The 6901-nt window shown below is 57.2% G+C and overlaps 1 protein-coding gene across 8 annotated transcripts in view; it reads right to left on the minus strand.

Annotated features, from left to right (window-relative positions):
- ST3GAL1 (ST3 beta-galactoside alpha-2,3-sialyltransferase 1) overlaps window positions 1-4989 on the minus strand; it is a 116278-nt gene extending 111289 nt beyond the window's left edge. For 3 of the 8 annotated variants that reach the window (XM_054656365.2, XM_063815970.1, XM_063815969.1), the window contains exon 1: window positions 4573-4878. The gene's annotated coding sequence lies outside the window, so the exon portion shown is untranslated. Of the gene's footprint in view, window positions 1-2991; window positions 3289-4572 lie in introns of those variants that run through there. The other 5 variants (XM_054656370.2, XM_054656371.2, XM_016958876.4 and 2 more) reach the window with 4 other exon arrangements.
- Window positions 4990-6901: the final 1912 nt, after the last annotated feature.

A 6901-nucleotide genomic window follows, 5' to 3' on the forward strand; every position in this document is an offset into this window, starting at 1 on the left:
ACACCCTTCTGTGGGTCTCTCAAGGTGGAGGGAACCTTTCCCTTCTCCGTTCCCATTTTGCTTAGCACCTGTGTATTTATATACGCAGCCTGACAGGGTATGTCCTTGTCCCCCTCCCCACAGCACTGTGACCTCTGGGACAGCAAGGAACAAGGACCGAGTATTCTTTCCTCTCTGTATCTCCACACTTTGCATGGTGCTCCTGGAAGGTAGTAAGTTCCCAGTAAATGTTGGCTCAACTGAAATCAAAACAACCCAACCACCACCAATAACAAGACCAAATAAACAATAAAACCCCAGATTTTACAGTCCAGTGACTTCCCCTCTGAGCCTCAATATTTTTACATTAAAGTGAAAGGGCTGACCAAAGTGATTTCTAAGGTCATGTTCAGCTTGTGGGTGGGAAGCAAAACAGGCCCTGGTGAGAACACTGGGGTTCCTTCTGCAATATGTACCATTTGGGAGTCCCCACAGATGGCACCCTGGCTCTGTCAGGTTTCAGACCTCAGAGTCTGAAACTTCTGGGACTGCTTTCAAAATCTAGCGTTGAGAACTGCTAGAAAATGACTTTGCCAAGCGGGTGTGGGCTCTGAATGGTCCTGGCCACTCTTTGAGAGGGGAGATGCCCTTGGCATGGGGTAGTAGACAGTCCAGCTGCCCCAAGCCAGGGTTGTCTGTGATACCGGGAGGGTTTTGAGGATGATGCTGGCTGAAGCAAACATAAATCAGGTGGTGGCTGTCTTCACAAAGAGAAGCTTTTAATGGACCCTCAGTGACAGGCAGCAGAACTCTAAAGCCTCTCTCTCTCTTTTTTTTTTTTTTTGAGACAGTCTCACTCTGTCGCCCAGACTGGAGTGCCATGGCACGACCTCAGCTCACTGCAATCTCCACCTCCCGGGTCCAAGTGATTCTCCTGCCTCAGCCTCCTGAGTAGCTGGGTACTACAGGAGCCCACCACTACGCCTGGCTAATTTTTGTATTTTTAGTAGAGGCAGGGTTTCACCCCATTGGCCAGCTGGTCTCAAACTCCTGACCTCAAATGATCCACCCACCTCGGCCTCCCAAAGTGCTGGGATTACAGGCCTGAGCCACTGTGCCCAGCCAAGCCTCTTATTTTGAGAGTGAAACTGAGACCCAGAGCCTGGAATAGTTTGGGAGCCAAGTTGCAAAGTAACTGAGCGCTGCCACTGGGACTCAAATGCAGGCTCTCACAGGGCCCCGGTCTGGGCTCCTGTGACCAAATTAGAGCAGAAGAGAGCTCTCAGCTCCTCAGGTGTGCCAGCAGGGATGCTGAAGTTTCCACAAAGTCTACACAACTGAACAAAGCTGCATGTAAGTCTTATTCTAGAATTCTTTGTGACCGGGCCAGCTCTTCCATCGGCCCGTGGAGTGTGTGCACACAGGCATGCAGAACTCACTGGAAAGCTTTTACAAGATGACTGGTGGATTTTATTTTTTGCTTTCCTGGTTGCTTTTGGTGGTGTGGGAGGGGTCTAGAGTGAGGGTTAATGTTTAGATCCCTGGCCAAAGCTCTACCCAAATATAAACCCTTTGAGTCAGCAACCTTCTACACAGGAACTGACTCAAGCAAGGTTACCTGACCAGAAGCCTCAGAGTCACACATGGGAGAGGGCCCTTCCTTGGGTAATGTCAACTGCCTGCCTTTGGGTGGTGTCCTGGCTCGGGGGCTGCTTGGTGGGGAGGGGAGACAGAGATCTACCTCACCCCCAAAGACCCAGGACCTAGAAGGACTCCTTCCTGTCAAGCTCACAGACGACTTCATCCCCATAAGAAGGGCTTCCAGATCAGCGACAGCCAATGCTGTGAGCGCCACCAGGGAAAGGGGGCAGTACAGCCCTGATTACAATCAGCAAGAAGGCTGCTCAGAAGGCAGTTTCCGCCTGCTGCTGCAGAGCTTCGAGGAACAGACTCCACGCTCCCTAAGAAACCCTCCTCTGCCATCACTTCTAGCAACGCTTCCTGTTTTTCTCTCTCACCCTGGGTGGGGTGCTGTGGCCTCCCAGCCAGGGAGGTAGGCAACAAAGGCCCTGCTCAAGCCCAGGCCCTGGCCTTGTCCAATCAGACTCTAAACAGCAAATGCCGGCCCAGAAAAATGCAGGGAAAGCAAACTTCAGGGTTTGTGGGATTTTGAAAAGGCAAGAGGAGAACGAGCCCTCTATTCATTCTTTATTTAGCAAAAAGTGTACGATGGAACTTTTTTCCCTAGACGTGAAGTCAAGGTATACACATACACACATGTAGAGTATGAACTACCTATACATACACACATTCACCTAATTATATGTATTATAGCCACTCGCTATTATGCAGAACGTAGTTTGGAGAATGTATTATTGGCCTCATTTTGCAGATATAGAAACTGAGACGCCGAGAGGTTAAGTCTGGCGACCAAAGAGAGACAGAGACAGAGAGACGGGAGACTAGAAGAGGCCCCACGCTGTACCCAGATATTGGCAGAGGCTGAGGGGCACGGAGTGGTGAACTCTGGTCAGTCATTTCAGCCAACCATGGGATTTCAGAAAACAGCCGGCAGGGGTCCTAATGTTTGGGGCAGGAAGGGGAGGTGCGGGAAGGCACTGAGGGACCCCCGCACTGGGCGCCCCTTCCCCACCGCAGAGACAAGCGGCAGTTTCCACAGCAGCCGGCAGGGGGCAGTGCACCTTGCCTTTTCGAAGCCTCCGGGCGCTTGGGCAGCGCGGGGTAAAGAAAACCAGGAGGCTCCGCCCGCAGCTTCTACGAACAGGCCAGGAGTAGAGCCCCGCACGTAGTAGGTGCTCCAGGCACGTCTAGAAGCCTAAAGGGCTTGGTCGATACATTTGAACTCCATTTTAGAGACTGGAAGGGAAGAAGGGGGCGTCCGGGCCCCTGCCAGCACCTTCCACCTTGGGGCCTTGTCAATGAACACAGCGTCAGCACCTACGACGTGCCAGGCGCCCTGGCGACTATTGGAAAACCCGGCTCCCCTCTCACCCCGTTTTCCTCGTTGGCGAGTCGGCCTCGCCTCCTCCTCCCGTCTCTTCCTCTCACCACACACACCCAGCCGCAGAGCGGGGGTGGGCGCTCGCTGTCTCCCTGGAGAACCAGCTCGTCGCAAACTTGCGGGGCTTGGGGACCCGCGAGGGGGAGAAGTCGGGAGAGGCCAGGGGTGCCTGGAAACAATCACGAGAAAGCCGGGCGAATGCCTGATGCAGGGACGCGGCGAGCCAGTCACTGCCCTCAGGGTCACGGCTGACTCCCTCTGCGGGACTCGCCCAGCCCACGAGACGCAGTGACCTGCCCAACCCCCACCCTCTTGCGCGCTTCTGGGTGCGCACGTGTCCCCTCGCCCAACACCACCGAGCCCCGCGCATGGTACGGCCGCCGAGGACCCTCGCGTAGGAGGGAGGAGCGAGTCAGGGCTCCAGCCGACGAGCAGAGCCAGACGATCCCCACACGCTTCCTGGGAGACCCGGCTGCAAGGCCAGGCTAAGGCGCGCTCCGGCGTCTCTGTGCCAAGCCGGGGCGCAAGCTCAACCCCCATCTCAAGTTCAGCCGCGCTTCCTCCCGCAAGGTCACGCTTAAACACTCGCGCAGAGAAAGGAGGAGCGGAAAGTTGCGCCACCGTCCCGATTCCAAACTAACTGTACCCTCACCAGAGCGCCTCGCCCCAGGGTCACCGCTGTCCGTCCCCGTGCGCTCCCAGAAGGGGTGGCCCTGCCCCCACGCAGGTCACACACACGAGAGACACAGGCAAGTTGCTAACTTTTGTCAGATTATTTCTTGGGAGCTGCGACGCCTCACGGGGTTGGGGCGGATTCAGAATTTCGAGTTGCCACTAACACGACTCCGGCCGTGCTCTCCTTGGCCCACCCGCGTCCCCCACTGTCCGCCACGCCGCGTTCAGCTCTCTTGTCCCGGGTGTCAACTTCACCCCCAGATCCGGAGCAGCGCGCTCTGACGGCGTCCCCGGGGCCGATAGCCACCTCCCGGATCTGCGCCTGCTTGCAGCGGACTGGGGGACTCGATCCTGATACTGTCCCACGGCCGCTCGTCCAGAACACTGGCGGCCTCCGCGGTGTCCCAGCCTGTGACCCCAAATCCGCTCGAGAGCGCCTGAGCCCGACCATCTAGCGAGGTCTCCTCCCACGGGCGGCCCCAGCGGAGGAGATCTCAGCCCGGCGCCGGGTGCAATGTCACTGGGGCTGCTTTCGGGAACCGCTGCCCGGGACTTGGCGTAGGTTCCCCACAGAGCTCCAGGCAGTTCCTCCAGTGTCGGCCGAAGACCCCTAAGCCCGAACCTCCACCCCGACCTTCTTCCTCTCCCAAAGCCCTGGGTGGTCGCCGCTGCCAAGGAAGGGGTCTCCCTTCGAATGTCTTCCACTAGAATCCTGGGGTCTTCAGTCCCAGCTCCACTGTCACACCCTCCTAGTCCCCTCCCCACCCCTTCAGTTCCCGGGTCCAGACAATCAACCTTCCACTCCGAGAATCCACAGGAAACTGCCCGAGCCCCAACTCAGGCGGACGCAGCCCCCGCGCACCCCGAGCAGGGTTCGCCTCCGCGCGCGCACTCACCACGGCTGGAGACACGCTGGAGTTTCCGGGATTTGGGCATGAGGGGGTTCGGAGGAGAATACAGGGGTGTGGGTGTCCCGGACACTTGCCCCCTTCCCAGCTCACATCGCCTCTTCCTTCTCTCTCCGCTCTTCTTCCTTCTCCTCCTCCCTCCGGTCTAGGGCTCTTTGTCTTTGCAAAGTGTCGAAACTGTCTGGCATAGTGGGCTCCGCCGGCGGAGGCTGGAGCCGAGGAAGCGAGGAGGCGGGATGAGGGTGGGAGAGGGCTCGGGAACACCTTCCCCCGGGTGTAACGGGAGTGAAAGGCGGGGCGACCGAGGAGGGGCCGCCTTCCCTGGCCGGCCGGGGCCGGGTGCCAGGGCGCGCCAGAGCCCAGCCACCGCCTCCCCTGCGCGCGGCCCTCCCCTTCCTCCGCCCAGTGCCCGCCCCTCCCGACTCTGCGCCTCCGTTCGGCCCCGCCCACCCCGACTTGGCTCGGCTTTCCCTTGGCTCCGGGCTTCCTGCAAGCCGAATTTAGCTCTGCCAAGCCACGTGGACCGCAGCGGGCTCGGCAGAGGCCGAGGCTGGGAGACGCCGGAGGCGGCGGCTGCGGCGCGGGGACCTGATCGGCGCCCCGAGAGGAGCTCCCCGCTCTCTGGACGCGGCCCTCAAGCTGGCGGGGCTAAGGAAGAGCGCCCGGGAGGCCCGGGAGCCACTGGGGTCCGTTTCAGCAGGAAGACGGGCACGCACCGAGAGGATGGCAGTGCCCAGAAGAACTCGAGTCGGGGGCACGGTGGGGAGAAGGGGCCGATCCCCTGCTGGCGACCGGGCAGAGCCACCCACTTCCTCTAAGGGCGCGGGACTCGAGGTGGGATTTAGGGAGGGGGAAGGGAGGAGCGTGGGCTGGAGGACTCTTGCGGCCAGAACCGCGTTCAGAGCCACAGAGCCGGGCACTGCGGCCGGCCCTGGTCCCGGCCCCGGCCCTGGCCCAGCCCTTGCCCTGGCTCGCCTGCCGCCGCTTTTTCCTTCCAGATGCGGAGGCTGCGGCTGGAGCTTGGGGTTTGCGGATTAGGCTTGCAGTTATTCAGCCCTCCCTCTTTTCAGGGAAGCGGGGGCGGTGGAGACTTATTTTGCTGAAAGGCAGAGTGCAGCGCTTTGATGCTAAATGCAGTACACAAGTCATGTAAATCTGGTTTTACGGTTCTTAGCCCCTTACTGAGACTACCTCTTTCGCAACTTTTCGGAGGAATGTTAGAGGAAAGAGGCACAGTTTGGCTTTGGGGTCATTGCATCCTTCCAGCGCCCCTTGCTCCAGCTGGAGAGAGATCAACCTTTTGCAGTGGAAGGGGAGAGTCCCCCAGCCTTTGTTTCATCAGACGGCTGCTGTAGTACAGGGATTCAGGCCAGGGCCCGCATGGCCGGACTTCTTGGTTCAAATCCTGCACTGCCACTCAACGGATGTGTGAGCTTGGGCTAGTGACTGAACCTCCCAGCCTAGATGACTCTGTGCCTCGGTGTCCTCATCTGTGAGAACCGACCTAAGAAGTGTCTGTCTGATAAAGCTGTTGTGATGAGTTAGTGAATTCGTACACATAGAACCTTTAGAACTGTCTTTGACATGTAGTAAGTCAGCTGTGTAGATGGTGGGTTTCTCCAGTGACAGGTCCCTGCCCACAGCAGGAAGATGACCTGTGCTAGAAGATGGGGGCTAGGGTGTTGGGGAAGACTTCAGGGACTTGGGAGAGAAAAGGAGAAATATTCAGAGATGAGAAAAGTAGAAGAAAAACCAGCTTTTAAAAGGGGGAGGAGAGAGAATGAGAAAAATAACTACTAGAAAGGGAAGGAAAAGATGAATAGCCTTTTAGGTACTTCGGGACCTGCTCTGAGGCCTCTTGCCTGACGCCCTTGGTTTTTGATAGAATTCTAGAGAAGGGGTGAGCCCTTTTGTCTGCCTGGACACATCCTGTGGGCTTTTCTCTTTCTGAAACTCAGGTCAAGGTGTTCACTGCATCTCCAGATTGCTTGTGTGCATGGGAGGAGGGGGGCAGAGAGTTCTGCTTACATCGGCTATTGTCCCCTCCACCAGCAGCGTCTTCCAGCAAGGAAGAGCTTCTAACATGCACCAGACTTTTAGCTTTGGCTGGGAATATTGTCTGGGCCAATAAAGAGTTTTTGGATGAAATAACAAAAGTGTTGTTTATTGTATGGATCAAATAATGTATGGGAACATATTCGAAAAATAGAAAATGCTATACTCATATAAGACTATGCTACTATATCCTAGTAGATTCTGTGGAAAGAGGATCAGATTTGGCAAGTAAGGAGCCCCAGGTCAGCCAGCTGTTCCACTT

Source organism: Pan troglodytes, chromosome 7 (assembly GCF_028858775.2).
Source record: "Pan troglodytes isolate AG18354 chromosome 7, NHGRI_mPanTro3-v2.0_pri, whole genome shotgun sequence".
Lineage (NCBI taxonomy): Eukaryota > Metazoa > Chordata > Mammalia > Primates > Hominidae > Pan > Pan troglodytes.